The sequence below is a fragment of the Osmerus eperlanus genome, chromosome 22, assembly GCF_963692335.1.
Source record: "Osmerus eperlanus chromosome 22, fOsmEpe2.1, whole genome shotgun sequence".
NCBI classification, from domain to species: domain Eukaryota; kingdom Metazoa; phylum Chordata; class Actinopteri; order Osmeriformes; family Osmeridae; genus Osmerus; species Osmerus eperlanus.
Genome location: NC_085039.1, coordinates 2,680,696 through 2,697,348, shown reverse-complemented (window position 1 = coordinate 2,697,348; position 16,653 = coordinate 2,680,696). Strand labels below are relative to the sequence as shown.

Here is a 16,653-nt window from a genome sequence, read left to right as displayed (position 1 = left end):
AGAGGGCAATGCAGCAGGATACCTTTAAAGCACTTTATTCATAACTAATAAATATTGAATAAAAAAATGGTTTAAAAACAGACAGATGACCACTTGAAGATACGCAAAGAAAGTCCCAATTGTCCATAACATTTTGATCCCTAAGGGTAGTGTTACCTATTGCTACATATTCTGTCCATAACCTGTTGCTGTTTTCCTCCTCCCCCCCTTTGTACCAAATCCGACCCTAAAACATTTTTTTTTTTAAATCAAGTGTAAAACATAACTAAATAACAGTCAAACACATGCACATTAGGAATCAGTAAATTGTCAACAGCTCCTATGAATGTCCTACTTTTACATACTTATTGTTTGAGTATTAGGTTAATTACATGAACACGCACAATGTACTTCCACATTATTCCTATTGGTCACTAGCCTGCACTTATTTCATTTAGTGCATTTCATTATGCCGGAGAAGCACTCATCTTGCCTGTGCATTGTTTGTGTACGTTTCGCTTTAATTTGACTCAAAGCTGTAGGCTAATATCACCTCCTAGTGGAAATAACTGGCACACTAACTGGCACTCATTTAAATGAAAATGTTCAGACATGGTGTCCGGTCCTGTCATCAGTTACTCCTACCTCCGTCTGTCAGCCAACAACATCTCTTGTACGGTGGAGTGTTCTGTGAAGAACGGGAGAGATGTGACCCTAACCTTGTACAAAGGAGAGGAGAGACTTAACCAGACCAGCAGTCCTGATCTCTCCTCCAACATCTCTCTCCATCTGGAGAGGAAGGACCAGGATGGAGACACCTACAGCTGTGTGGCTGAAAACCCCATCAGTAACCAGACAGCCAAACTCCACAAGACAGAGCTGTGCCCAGGTCAGTGGCTGTTTCTCTCCATGTCAAGAGAGGCAGATGACAAACAACTAAACATGGAGACTCTGAATCCTCAGTTTTCATAGCAACATCATGCACTCAACATATATTATAGACATTATACTTTCACGTCTATTTACTATATAGCATAGAAAAACACCTGGTGAGAAGACTTCAAGACAACCTGCCTACCACTCCCTTTTGACAACAGAACCAGGAAACACTAGTAAAACTCCTTGGTTGTGTGTATTTGTTTCTTCAGGTCTGGCTACATACAGCAGCTCTGTTGGCAATCACCTTTGGGGCATCCTGGTTCCTGGACTCCTGGTGGCTCTGGCAGCATTATACTGGAAGTTTAAGGTAGAATATGGTAGAATATTCAACCAAAGTTGAATATTATTAGACAATCATTCTAGTATATACTTGTATTGATGAGGTTAGGGTTGATTGTTGAAGGTCTGCATGTGTTCTAGTAAGCAAGAGTTCACATTGTGTCTCACAGAGAGCTTGGGATGGAGAGGGAACCTCCACAGAACATGACAGTTCTGCCAACTGTTATCTGATGACCAGTGATGCTGTAGGCAAGGAGACACCCTGCCCTAACCTCTGAAATGCTGAAGAGTTGCTGAATGAAGGTTTTGCTAAATACGTTTTACACCTCACTGTGGTCAAGATGTGATCTGAACATTGTGAAAACAACTATTTTTATTTATAGGCTTGAAATGGAAGATTTAAAAAAAAAATAGAATTGTGAACTGCTCTTTGATGACTATCTGCTGATCTCATTACATGCACTGTGTATGTCATTTTGGTATACCAAATAAATCAAGTACTGTATTATTGATTAACAGTAAGATATTGTGAGAAATCAGCTGTAAAACAGCAATTCTTTACAGAGTATGGACAAAAATAAACATGCACCCCTTTTGATCATCATTTGGTTTCTTGTCAAAATGAGTCAACATTCCTCAGTTCAGTCAAGACACTCACGTGATTGATTTCACCATTTATTCATACACGTCAAATGGTTTAACATTGGCGGAATGGATGTACATGGGGAAGCGCTCCCTGCCTTCACTGCAGTATAGGCAGGGAGCAACAAGTTAAATCCCCCACGGGGAGAACAGATAGACCACATGGGGGAGAAGGGGATGGTGGTGGGTGGCAGCAGCGCAGAACACAAGGGGAATCGAGGACGCGTGTGCGTGCATGTGTGCGACTTTATAGCGCCGCCTATCAGGCTAAGCCTATGGGCTGAGAACACGGCAATGGGTGATATTGCGCGCGCTGCCCGAGTTCCATGCCTGAACTAGCTCCGCCCATATATGATCATAGTATCAGATATGATCAGAACAGATATTGTATATCAACATACAAATGCGTTTTCATTTCTACCTTGCTCAACAAAAACCAGGCCAAAGGTTCCTGAGAATTCTAATCATCCTAATGAAAAATTGTCAACATTAAATTAAATGTTTCTGTCCTCACATCATTCAGTGTCTGTGGTTGCAAACCCTGACGAGAGAACTTGAGTTAGAGCTAAGTACAGTTAACATGTTGGAGAAGAATGTGTACTTAGACTACAATAGATGAAGCTTTAATGGTGGGTTATAAAAAAAAAACTAAACAGAAGAGAAGGGAATTTGAACCTCGCTCAGATGGTGAATGGTGTAAAGAACATAGGGACATGTAGGTGTAGGCAGGGGCGTTTCTAGGATTCAAAGAAAGGGGGGGCTTAGCCCCATGGGGAGTGGAATGTTTGCGCGCAGAAAATTTTTTTCATGCCCATTTGGGGCCGCTGATATCCATTGTTTCAGACAGTTCATAGATTGATTCAATCAGAAAGTGTGATTTTGCTCTGTAGTTTTGCTTGCATTCAGTATATGATAACACAAGAGACAGAATGTCAGGGTCATAGTGAAATTTGACAACACAAATATGAACTTTTCTCAAATAAAGAGATAAATAATTTTATTTTAAAGGATTGCATCGACAGAGAAAAACACTATAGGACTAGACCCAGGATAGCATTAGAGGCAGATAAAAAGAATACACAAAACTACATTCAAATTATTTCAAAAAAAGAATCCAATGCACAGGAGATTTCAGACAATTTGGACGGGGGTGGTATGGAATCACAGGTTAATGATTATTTAGTGGGTGGAAGCATCAAAGAATGCCTTCTGTTTAAGGGTGGCAAATCGGTCTATCGGTGTGTTGTGACTCAGTCCCCCTAGTATGTCACTTTCAATTGACATGGCTGCAAGACTGTGAAGCCTTTTCTGCCCCATTGTTTTACGCAGCCAGGAGAGCAGCCGACGCAGTGCACTAAAGGACCTCTCACACAGGGGCGGTTTTTTTCAGGCCCTGTAATTAGCCAACAGAATTTTCAAATCTGTAGGTAGTTTCAAAGACGAACATTTGCTATTTGCTACAACTATATTTCGTGACAAAGTATAGTTTAACGTCATAACTAAAAGTGTTCCTCCCTAAAAGTTATATTAATATAGCATGTAATAACAGACATTTAGCGTGTAAGGGCATGTTTATGTAACCCTCCTATTATGTTTGGTGTCAATTTGACCCCAGGCTGTTTTAGCTGTATAGAACATAATCGGTCTTACCACAACAGCCTTTTGATTTCAATGGGGGGGGGGGGGGGGGGCGAAGGGCGTCTCGCCCTGGGTGTAATTCAATGTAGAACCGCCACTGCTCTCACAAGAGCAGCTGCTCACAGGCACTGTTAAGGCAACTTGAACGATTGCCTTCAGAGAGGGAAACATGTCTGAATCTAGGAGGTTGTGCACAGCTAGCATATCTCGGGGTGGACATCCAGCCTCTGTTTTGCGGGCAAGGAAGTTTCTGGCCACCAGAGGCCTGTTCCATAAAGCGAGTTTACTGAATAAGCCAGACATATGTCAGTTAGTCTGACTAATTTCTAGTTCATTCGGTTCCATAAAGCTAGCTCAACGTAGTTCAAACTCAGTTATTATGGTAACTTATGCTTCGAAACTAGCCTGGTCCGGGTCAGGCTAATTGTCAGGCTTAGACCGTGTTCTTGCTTAACCAGACGTTCCTGTAACACTGACCCAACGGGAAAACGATGATTTACCACGGACATTCTTATTTTCTTATTGTCATCAGTTCAATATGTACGCTACATTTATAGAAAATCAACTTAAATAGCCTACATAGGCTACAACATTTAGCCTAATGCATTAAACAATGATGAACAATGATTTGATACACACCATAGCCGTTAAATGTATGGCTATGGTAATTTGTGATTTCAAATGTTTAGGCATCAGGCATAGGCCTATATCTCAATCTAAATTAGTATAATTATCATAGCTATATAATTGTTAATAGTAGCCTATTGCAAAAGGAACATAAATCCATAGGACGTCTATCCTCTATTTAGGGCTGCATGCCTGGATGCCTTTTAGTAGGCCTGCATCTACACTACAAAATCGTAGTTCAAGCTCACTAACCATCCTGTCCACACAGGGGAAAAGCAACTCTGTTTTCAAGGTTTGTGAGCTGATCAACTCTGTGCCTGAACCCAAGGTTGTCTCCAACACAAAATCCTAAATTTTTCTCTGTTTATGCATTTTCTTAGCATTTGGTTCTGGGATACTGTGGGTGTGGCACAGGGCCTTGGTTCTCTCATACAGCTCTGTGGCAAATACATCTGTATGTTTGCCCCTCAGTGTGTCACATACAGATTGTTTGCTGATAAAAGCTTCTGCCAGGTCTAAAGTCTCTTTCTGAAGGAACTTGTGTAGTCCTTCAGTTACAGACAGAAGTGTCTGTAACTGTGTCTGCTGCTGCAGCTCGTTTGCAATGGACTGGGCATCAAATGACATTATCTCTGCAAGTGCTAGAAAACTTTCCTGCACTGCACCCTCTGACACGTACCTAACACAATTAGCCAGCTGCTCTGACCGTGCATCCCTTGCCTCATCTGCCATAATGGCATACATTTTGCACTTTGTCATCTCAGATACAATGACACTGGTTACTTCTTGAGCACAACATTCAATCATCTCATTCTGAGATGTTGGCGAGATATAGGTAGCATTTGAGGGAGGGTTATAATTCTGAAGAAAAGGATCAAACTCCTTCAAAAGTACCATGCAAGCAAGAAAGTTGCCTCTGTTGTGCTGTCTTGGCCTTCATCACTGCCACAAAAAGGGAGTCCCTGTCACCCTAACATGGAGGCGACTGCAACAATTACCCTAAGATACTCCCTTCTCTCTAGTATCTCACTTGCATGTGCAGATGCTATCATCTGTGCAACGTTTCCCTGTCGGGTAGTTGCCTGGTAGCTTTGCCATGCAACAACACTGTCCCTATGTGTCTGTGCCATCTCGTGCTTGCCAAAGATAAACAATGCTTTCTTCAAGTTATTGCAACCACTACTGACCAAAGCATCATGTTTGATGTTTTTGCCAAACAATCTACATGGAAAGCAGAAAGCTGCATTATGGTTGACTGAATATTCCAACCAACTGTGCTTCTCAAACCAGCTGTGGTGAAATGACCTGTTCTGAGCACCAAAGCTGTCCTGTGGGTAGCTCTTCAGCTTAACCTGTCTGGGCCCTGTGTCTTTTTCACTTAAATCATTAGTTGCTGCAGCTGCTTGGTCTGTCTCTTCCTCTCTCTGACTTGAACAGCTTCCCTTTTCTGCCTCAGCCTCTCCTTCTGCATGACCCTTTAAGATAATTTCAAACATTGAAACATTAACTGATCGGGGGGGCGTGTCGCCTGAAGGAGCTGAAGCTCGGCCCCCTCGCTGGAAGGCGCCGCCTCTCTCAAGTAAGCAACCTACGACCCAGATAATGGACGCTATGTCAAGCCGAACAAAACAGTATAGAATTAGAATGTATTTGTTCAATGAGTGAAACATACAGATGCATATAAATGAAATATTCCCCTGAGCTGTAACACAGGAGTAAACATTTACAGTAGAGACAGCAGACAGTGAGCTCTCCAACTACTTCTAGCACATTAGCTACCATTTCACCAAAATACCATCATTCTACACCGAGTAGCCTAATATCAAGTTTGCATTAATTATAGCAGAGATACCTCTGGAAAAGTTATCTAGTATAATTATAACTAGAGAGGGTACAATTTCTGGGGATATTGTGGGGTGTGCTTGTGTCGGTTGCAGATGGGTCGTTGTATTTTTTACTGACATTTTACAACTGATATAACTGTAGATTTTATATAAAAATGCATACTTATTATTTATGAATATTTGCATAGATTTAAAAGCATACATCATTTACAATTAGCAGCCTCACATAGTTGAAAAGTTACATCAAAACGAATAAATTGGGCAATCCTGTTTAATAATGGTCCTAACCTCTATGACTTACCCGTCCTTTAAGTTTTCCGCTTGTAGTGATATTTTCATGCATGTAGCCTGCTCATATTGCATTCATTCCTTAATAAAGAACCCCCTTTGAACCAAGCTGATTCTAACAACGCTGTATCTCAGATGGAATCGCAACTTAAACAGTATCATCTGCTAACGGAAAATATGCCCTCCAAAACGTAAATAATTATTCTTGACATGTATTTAGGGGAAAATGCCTAATTCAAAACAAGTTTACTGTAAGTGTTCATTGTCAGTAAGATTAGAACGCAAAATGCGACAATTTGGTCGCAGTCTACAGCACTGCGAAAGGTCAACTGTGCTCTGTTTTTCTCCTACATTCAGACCTGGCCCCGGTAAATTGTAGGCCTACTATGAGCTAGCTAAATACTAGACTACTGCTGTGTGGGAATCGCAGGAGCTAACCAGTCGAAGGGCGTACAAAAATACAGTGTTGCTATCACAGCCTGGAAACATAACTAGCTACATGTTTGGCACCTACATTGTGTTGGTCCTAAACCGTACATACATAGGTCATGTGTGTGTAAAATCTGTAGAAAAGCTAGTGTTTAAGGTAACTTTTACACTGATGTAAAGTGTCTGTGTACAATTACTTTAAAACATGTTAATCAGCCTCTCTATGTGGCTGCAGTCCTGACATGGTGATGTCACAACCTTGTACACAAACAGCTCAACAATTACAAAGGAGATATAAACTAAATGCCAGTAGTTTTTATTGGAATTCTGAACTACAAAATAGAGCATATCCCCCCCAAATCAAATCAAAATGTATTTGTATAGCCCTTTTTACAAGCAATGTCAGAAACTCCAGAGATGGTTGGTGAAAGAGAGGTGCAAAACTTAGCATTCTCATACAGCAGGGAAGTGTCAATGGGTGTTGAAACACCAACATCCAGTGTTCAACTTGGGTCAGTTGGTAAATGTCAGGATACTCAGAGGTAGCCACAGGGCTGGGGATGTGATCGGTGCTGCATCACAGGCCGGGGGGTGAGGAAAGGGACCGGGAACTCGCTGTCGTCTGTCATGGAGTCTGGTTTCCGGTTGGCGACTAGATCCAGCTTTGGCAGACTGTCACAGATCGACGTCCACTGGCGACCAGGTCCAGCGTTGGCAGACCCACGACCAGGCAGATGCTGACTCTCTCTCTGCCGCTGCAGCTAGTTGAGTGAGCAGGTGGCCCCCTCTACTGGTGAATATCCTTCATGCAGGCAAGCAGAAAGCCCTGGAGAGAGCTACAGAGATCCCCCGGAAGAAAGCTTTGATGGACTTTGTCTTTTTCTTCTTCTCCTCTCCTCCGGCAATGGAGGACTCACCAAGGTCTGGACCTGGACAGGAAACACCATCACACAACAGGATATGACATCACACGGAACTTCAGCACTGTGACCTCTCACTTAAAAAAGTGTGTGTGCGCGTGTCTGTGTGTGTGTGTGTGTGTGTGTGTGTGTGCACATTCATGTGTGTGAACTGGTGGGAGGGCCAACTAAAGTGGGAAAGCCTAAATGAGCCAATGTGCAGTCAGGATCTTACGTTCAGAGCTGAGGGGAGACACTTTGTTGGTCTTAAATATCCTGCTTCTCTTTCTGCCCTTGGCAGCCGCAGTCTGTCGATCCTTGATGGACGTCCTCTCTTTCTTCTGGGTTTGGAAGTGAGAGCAAAGACACACAGAATCATTGAGATTGTCACATGTCGTCCCTTCTTATCGCTGACTCAGCTCAGGTCAGTTCTACCTAGTGCCAGTGTGTGGTGTTGTTTTCAGCTTACCAGTGTGAACCATCTCCGGAGGATGGGGGGGGTCGGTCTTTCCGAGCGGCCCCAGATGATCTCCCACTGGGCTAGGGGCCCGAGCCATGGAGCCCCTGGAGGTGGAGGAGCTGGAGGAGGAGTAGAAGGATGAAGAAGAGGATTGGGTCCCACCGGCCTTTTCCAAGCCAGCAAACTCCATCTCAAGTCCTTCATCCAAGCTTGTGTTTGTGATGAAGGAGCTGTAAATTCCACCGGCCTTTTCCAAGCCAGCAGACTCCATCTCAAGTCCTTCATGGTCATCATAACCATCCCGCGTTCCTGCGTCACGGTGCTGATGACCAGCAGGATCATCAGAGTCCTGCTCCTCGTCCAGGTCTGGGTTTGGCCATCATGTCCTCCTCCTCCTTAGAGGAGTCCTGGCCCTCAGTCAAGTCCTCATCCACCCTGAGCAGTTTGGAAAACATGGCCCCAAGATGGTGCATTAGTTTGGGCACCAAGTCGTTCTGGCAGGAGTAGAGGGCTTCTGGGAAACCCAAGATTTCGTCCAGGAAGTAAGTGAGAGTGAGTGAGTGAGTGAGTGAGTGAGTGAGTGAGTGAGTGAGTGAGTGAGTGAGAGAGAGAGAGAGAGAGAGAGAGAGAGAGAGAGAGAGAGAGAGAGAGAGAGAGAGAGCACACCTTCAGTTTCTTCAGGTATGTTTTCCCTGGGGCTCCCTCTGTGTCCTGGGGGAGGAAGGCTTCCACCAGGGCATATACAGTTAGGTCCATAAATAATTGGACATTGACACAATTTTCATCATTTTGGCTCTGTATACCACCACAATGGATTTGAAATGAAACAATCAAGATGTGCTTTAAGTGCAGACTTTCAGCTTTAATTTCAGGGTATTTACATCCAAATCAGGTGAACGGTGTAGAAATTACAACACATTTTATATGTGGCCCCCCCCTTTTTAAGGGACCAAAAATAATTGGACAAACTAACATAATCATAAATCTAATTGTCCCTTTTAATACTTGGTTGCAAATCCTTTGCAGTCAATGACAGCCTGAAGTCTGGAACCCATAGACATCACCAGACGCTGGGTTTCGTCCCTGGTGATGCACTGCCAGGCCTCTACTGCAACTGTCTTCAGTTCCTGCTTGTTCTTGGGGCATTTTCCCTTCAGTTTTGTCTTTAGCAAGTGAAATGCATGCTCAATTGGATTTAGGTCAGGTGATTGACTTGGCCATTGCAGAACATTCCACTTCTTTGCCTTAAAAAACTCTTTGGTTGCTTTCGCAGTATGCTTCGGGTCATTGTCCATCTGCACTGTGAAGCGCCGTCCTATGAGTTCTGAAGCATTTGGTTGAATCTGAGCAGATAATATTGCCAGAAACACTTCAGAATTCATCCTACTGCTTTTGTCAGCAGTCACATCATCGATAAATACAAGGGAACCAGTTCCATTGGCAGCCATACATGCCCACGCCATAACACTACCTCCACCATGCTTCACTGATGAGGTGGTATGCTTTGGATCATGAGCAGTTCCTTCCCTTCTCCATACTCTTCTCTTCCCATCATTCTGGTACAAGTTGATCTTGGTCTCATCTGTCCATAGGATGTTGTTCCAGAACTGTACAGGCTCTTTTAGATGTTTTTTGGCAAACTCTAATCAGGTCTTCCTGTTTTTGAGACTCACCAATGGTTTACATCTTGTGGTGAACCCTCTGTATTTACTCTGGTGAAGTCTTCTCTTAATTTTTGACTTTGACACAGATATGCCTACCTCCTGGAGAGTGTTCTTGATCTGGCCAACTGTTGTGAAGGGGTTTTTCTTCACCAGGGAAAGAATTCTTCTGTCATCCACCACAGTTGTTTTCTGTGGTCTTCCCGGTGTTTTGGTGTTGCTGAGCTCACCAATGCGTTCTTTCTTTTTAAGAATGTACCAAACAGTTGATTTGGCCACACCTAATGCTTTTGCTATCTCTCTGATAGGTTTGTTTTGATTTTTCAGCCTAACGATGGCTTGCTTCACTGATGGTGACAGCTCTTTGGACTTCATATTGAGAGTTGACAGCAACAGATTCCAAACACAAATACCATACTTGAAATGAACTCTAGACCTTTTATCTTCTCCTTGTCAATGAAATAACCAACTCCCATGAGGGAATAACATACACCTGGCCATAGAACAGCTGAGCAGCCAATTGTCCAATTACTTTTGGTCCCTTAAAAAGGGGGGGGCCACATTTCAAATGTGTTGTAATTCCTACACCGTTCACCTGATTTGGATGTAAATACCCTGAAATTAAAGCTGAAAGTCTGCACTTAAAGCACATCTTGATTGTTTCATTTCAAATCCATTGTGGTGGTATACAGAGCCAAAATGATGAAAATTGTGTCAATGTCCAAATATTTATGGACCTAACTGTAGCTGGAGCATGCAGCAATCTGGACCCTGGGGATGGGGAGGAGGGGGTGGGGGAGGGAGAGGAGGGGAGGGAGGGAGAGAGCAAGAGAAGGAGGGGGGCTGGGTCAAACAGTGGCTATCTAGACATGGTGAGGTCACTGCACCTCTGTGATGCAGGACTGGGGAGGCAGGGCACTTACTTTGAAACACGACTGGCGATAGCCAAACACGATCAGGCGCAGCAGAACCAGCTCAATCACCACATCTATGATGCTCAAGTGAGGAATCTGAAAATAGTTCCCACAAGTTATTAGCTAGCTCTTAGACTCTCACATCTCTGATTCTGATGAAGTTAGATGAGATGAGAGGAGATGTGAGGTGTCCAGGTCATTAAACTGTCCATATTGCCTGGGCTTCGAGGCCAATTTGTGCTTGACAAACAATGTCAGTCAGACAAGTTTGCTGCCACAGACAAGTGTCTCGCACCTTCTAGACTGTGTAATGTCACAGACCTCATGCCCAAATGTAAACATTGAGACTGCCTTGCTCAATAAAGATGTTGTGAGCTTGGCACATTTTTATGAGCATGAACTGACCATAAGGGGGGGGGGAAATATTTCCTCCTCTCTTCCTCCTTTCCTGCCCTCCTTTCCCCCCACCATCCATCATCTCCTTTACCTCCTCTCCCCTCCCTTTCTTCCCCTTCCCCCTCTCGTCCCCCTCTCCTCACCGACTCCGCTGCCAGCTCCTGCATGATGGAGTCTAGGTGGGCGTGGTCTGAGGCGTACTCCCTCAGCCTGGTGTATTGCTGAAACAGCTGCTCTTCATCCTGGAGAACACAGACACAGTCACACACAGACCCCATGTTTTCGAAGGCGTGTTAGATTTATCTCCAAGTTAGCATGTGTGTAGACTGTTCAAGTGGTGACACCCTACCAGGGTGACATATATCAAGGTCACCCAAAGTCACTGTTGGTGGGGAGGGATAATATGTCAGATACCTTTTGTGCTTCGGTTGCCAGCCTTTCTAAAAGCCAGTGAGTTGCTGCCAACATGAACTCTCTGCTGTCAGTAAACAGCGTCTGGGGACAAACATGGATGATCAGGATAACTAGCTAAAATAATCATTACTAACAGCACACAGGAGTTAACTACCTAGCATTTTATAGAACATCAACACACAGGAGCTAGCTTGATAGTAGACTACTCACAGTGAAGGCCTGCCTGAGAGCTGCCACCTTGTAGGACAGTTGGTCAACTGTTCTGTCTCTCAAGTAGTACCTATGGAGATACATCAGTCAAGTTAACCTGGACAAGCTAACTACAGAGCAATGAGGGAAACCTTGATAAAATGCATTCCTGTGCATACAGTAGTATTTATATCATCTATCTAGAAGAACCATGTGTATGGCGTGTTGTCAAATGTAACAATTAATATATGCCTGTTAAGGAATTGTACTAACTTGAGGAATTCCATTTCATTTTCCCATTTCGCAGGGAAATTGGTCTCATGATCCCAGTCCTGGTCCTTGGTCCAGCCCTCATCCTTCTCCTCCTCAGAGGAGTCCCGGTCCTGGCCCTGGTCCTTGGTCCAGCCCTCATCCTTCTCCTCCTCAGAGGACTCCTGGCCCTGGTCCTTGGTCCAGCCCTCATCCTTCTTAGAAGGGTCCCAGTCCTGGCCCTGGTCCTTGGTCCAGCCCTCATCCTTCTCAGAGGGGTCCCAGTCCTGGCCCTCCTCCTTGGTCCAGCCCTCATCCTTCTCCTCTTCAGAGGGGTCCCAGTCCTGGTCCTCCTCCTTGGTCCAGCCCTCATCCTTCTCAGAGGGGTCCCAGTCCTGGCCCTGGTCCTTGGTCCAGCCCTCATCCTCCTCAGACGGGTCCCAGTCCTGGCCCTGGTCCTTGGACCAGCCCTCATCCTTCTCAGAGGAGTCCTGGCCCTGGTCCTTGGTCCAGCCCTCATCCTCCTCCTCAAATGAGTCCTGATCCTGGGAGAAAGACTCCTCCTCGCAGGTCGAGGTGTTTCTGGACCCCCAGGAGGTTCTGGCTGTGGTGCGCAGAATCCCATCTGGACCCACGACCATGCTGGCCTCCATGATGGAAACATCAGTTTGCTAGTGGACAGAAAGGAGACACACACACCTTTAACATTGAGTCCTAAAGGGATGATTCAGCTTGCTGGGATCAAGTGTGGTGGGGAGGTTCTATCTATCTATCTTAGTGTTGCAGTTCTCACCCCTTCGTCAGCCAGAACCGGGGAGAAGTCAGTCTTAGAACATACATGAGACTGATACTGTCTCACCTGTCCTCCAATGAGCTGTAGGGGAAAGGAGATACAAGGAAGAGGATGAGTGACAGAGTGCTGCGTAACTGATCTGGAGTACAGGCTTCAGATACAAGCCTGAACAGGAAAGTCACACTGTTGGCATCTGTCGCACTTCAGGAAATCTTACCTGAACTCCGGTCACCACCATCACCATGGCAGCCATGTGGGGGAATCCCTACAACAGCAAACAGAGGAAGAGGGACCTGGGTCAGACACGCACCCTGTGTGTGGCTTGTGCGTGCGTGTGTGATTGTGTTCGCACTTACATTTGGGCCGAGCCTGGATCTCTCCTCAGACATGGCCCACCACAGCCTGGCGTCAGCCCCCCTCACCATGCACACTCTGCACATCTGTACGTGCACCTTCTGAGGGAGTGGGAAGGAGGGAGGAGCTGTTACAAATAACAACAATAGGCCTGTTTGTTTGGGTAGGTGCGCAGGTGTGTTTGCGAAGGCTGACTCATTGTACCTTAGATCCAGATCCTCTGGTCCATGAGAAGGAGGAGGCATGGTTCCTCTCAGAGCTCACCAGAGCAGTACACAAGCTCCTTTACAGAAACATGAGCAGAGAGAAGAAGAGGGTGAGATGGAATGTTCTGAAACTGCTGTAGGACCCACAGACCCTTACCATACTGTAACTCAGAGCTTGTGTCCGTCGTCTTACACTGAGAAACATAGTATCTCTGACATAAATACTTTTGTTCGTGTAGTTGAATTGACACACTCAAATGATGACTTCCTGAGGTGTCTATTCCTCCAGTCTCACAGGGGGAGAGGAATACACACATTAGGCACCCAGGCTGTCACATTCATCACAGGAGAGAGCAGTGGCGGTTCTACATTGAATTACACCCAGGGCGAGACGCCCTTCGCGCCCCCCCCCCCCCCCCCCCCCCCCCCCCATTGAAATCAAAAGGCTGTTGTGGTAAGACCGATTATGTTCTATACAGCTAAAACAGCCTGGGGTCAAATTGACACCAAACATAATAGGAGGGTTACATAAACATGCCCTTACACGCTAAATGTCTGTTATTACATGCTATATTAATATAACTTTTATGGAGGAACACTTTTAGTTATGACGTTAAACTATACTTTGTCACGAAATATAGTTGTAGCAAATAGCAAATGTTCGTCTTTGAAATTTGAAAATTCTGTTGGCTAATTACAGGGCCTAACCTAAATAATTAAAATAAATAATAACTGAACTTGTAACAGTTTTGTTGCAAAGCACACTATTATGGTGAAATGTTATCACGTGTTTGTTGAGTTAAAACCGAAATATTGTTGTTGCATAGCAAGCATCATAGCAAAAAGGCTAACAAACGTAAGAGTTAGCCTATACCCACCAATTAACATTAGCCCTTCATTCATGACATGGATACCGTAATAATCATACATAGACATATTTGCATACCTTTATCTTCTTCTCGTTTCTCCTCTTCTTCTTTTCTTTTTTTTCGAAATTGGGCACCTGATGGCTTACTTGACCTTTTCCTGTCTATCTTCTTTGGCACCAACAGATTTCCCATCCCCCCAACACTGTCACTCACGACCAGAAGTCAAGACTAAACCAATTCACCTTGGTGACCACAATCGTTTTGTGTTACATATTTTTATTAGCCATTTCACACAATTAAAAAAAACTAAAATGTGCAGGAACTTTAGGCCTATATTTATAATATTATGAATGAAATGTTCGTTATTTGTAAGAAAGTCGAGGTGCAACTGACTTTAGCCCCCCCCTTGTCCGTTCCATTTGGGAGACCCAGTCAGGTGAGCTGTCTGTCCCCCTCCAAGCAGGGGTGCCTGCAGCTGCCTGAAGGGGGCGCACAGTCCCACACAGTGAAATGATAGAAAAGAGAAAACCGCTTCGCAGCGCAGAGATTTTTATTTATTTATTTTTTGCTCGTGCGCCCCCCACGTGACATGAAAAAATGCTGCCCGGTCCGCCCGTGCCTAAAACCGCCCCTGGGAGAGAGGGGGTCAAGAGAACTACCTCCCCCTGAATGGAACTAGCCACTGCATCCATGTCCCACTATGTTTCCATAGGGACCATATAACCCAGGACTGAACCACTCATCATGACATTATCATCTCAACATTCCAGAACATTGCAGCAAATTTGCAGAAAAACAACTGAGATAATGACTGTGTAAGTGTGTGTTTGTGTGCCCCACGATCCCGGTAATTATTGGGATCTCTCTCTCACACACACGCCTGAATACCTGAATGGGAAATCATTTGAACTGTCAAATTCTCTCTCTCACACAAACACACCCAAATGCACACGTGCAATATATATATATATATACACACATACACACCTTTACTCTATCTGTTTATGGTTAGCTTGGTTTAATTGTTTTACACCGGTCTGAATTATACAGTAGCTACGGCATTGAGTATAGGTTCTTTATTACCTAAATACTTGTCCCACACGTGTGTGGGATTATTGTTTGATACCAGAGTAAATGATCTTTCCATTGTTAAGGAAACGCCGCAGGATGACTTCAAGCACTTTATTTATAACAAATAATTTTGTAGCACAGTCTACTGGTCAACATGAGCTACCAGAATGATTCAGAGTTTAAAGTCTCAAAATATGGAGGGAGGGGAGGGGGTAATCTTCAGCAGGCACCAAACACTATTGATATGCAGCTATCTATTAATATGAATATTTATAGTGAGTATGAATATTCATAGATTTCACATGACATCACGTTCCAAGGGGCACGCCCGAGGGCACAAAAGACTTTCCGCTGCCCGCCAACCATAAGAAAGCCTACATATAGCCTACATTTACTCTGAGTCTGTTGCTTTTGTGTTGCCAAAATGCCAGATAGTTGTTGTGCTATTGGATTCATTAATCAAAGACACAGCCCAAAGCCTGGGCTGTGTTTCTATAGAATTTCGTCCGATAAAGAAAACCCAGAGAGGAGATGATTCAGTGTGCTGTTTCTCTCCATGTCAAGAGAAGCAGATGACAAATTACACAACATGGAGACTCTGAACAAACTATACTATACTGTCATGTCTGCCGGTCTGTTTACTGTCGGTTAGAAAAACACCTTTTGAGAAGACTTAAAGATAACCATCTACTATTCACTTTTGACCACAGAACCAGGAAACACTAGTAAAATTCCTTGGTTGTGTGTATGTGTTTTCTGTTTCTTCAGGTCTTCCTACTAACACCAACTTTTGCAATCACCCTTGGGATATCCTGGTTCCTGGACTCCTGGTGGCTGTGGCTGTGGTTATGGTTGGGGCTGTGGCATTATACAGGAAGTTTAAGGTAGAACATGGCAGAACATTCTACCAATGTTGAAAATTATTAGTCATTCTAGTATATACTTGTAGATGTTACCGTTGACTGCTGAAGGGCTCTATGTCTTCTAGTAAGCAAGTCAACATTCCTCCGATATGATCATAGTATCAGATATGATTAGAACATATATTGTATGTTAATATACAATATCTGTTCTGATCCCTCTTTCATTTCTACCTTGCTCAACAAAAACCAGGCCAGAGGTTCCTGAGAATTCTAATCATCATCAATCAGCATTAAACTACATGTTTATCTGTCCTCACATCATTCAGTGCCTGTGGCTCCAAACCCTGACGAGAGAGCGCCTGAGTTAGTCAGGTACAGTTAACTGGTTGGAGAAGAATGTTTACTTTGAGTACAATAGATGAGGCTTTAATGGTGGGTTATAAAATAAAACCCTGTCTCTGCAGACGTGGATAGAGTAGATGGTCTCGGCGGGACTGAAGTGGTTGTAGAGCATTGCCTCGGTAACATGTTGGTGTATATCTCCTACATATGGAAGCTTTTGGACGTCTAGAAGAACGCTGATTCATTTTTTTGCTGACTATCTCATTGGAAATGATTTCAGGCAACTAGATGACATGTCTAACAAGGTT

At 44.2% G+C, this 16,653-nt stretch overlaps 1 long non-coding RNA gene across 1 annotated transcript; it reads right to left on the bottom strand.

Moving 5' to 3' along the window:
* Positions 1 to 12,857: 12,857 nt before the first annotated feature.
* On the bottom strand, positions 12,858 to 13,260 carry LOC134008486 (uncharacterized). The gene is made up of 3 exons (XR_009928132.1): positions 13,199 to 13,260; positions 12,997 to 13,095; positions 12,858 to 12,905 (listed from the first exon to the last, which is right to left on the bottom strand). It is a non-coding gene; the product is annotated as an uncharacterized LOC134008486 (long non-coding RNA).
* Positions 13,261 to 16,653: the final 3,393 nt, after the last annotated feature.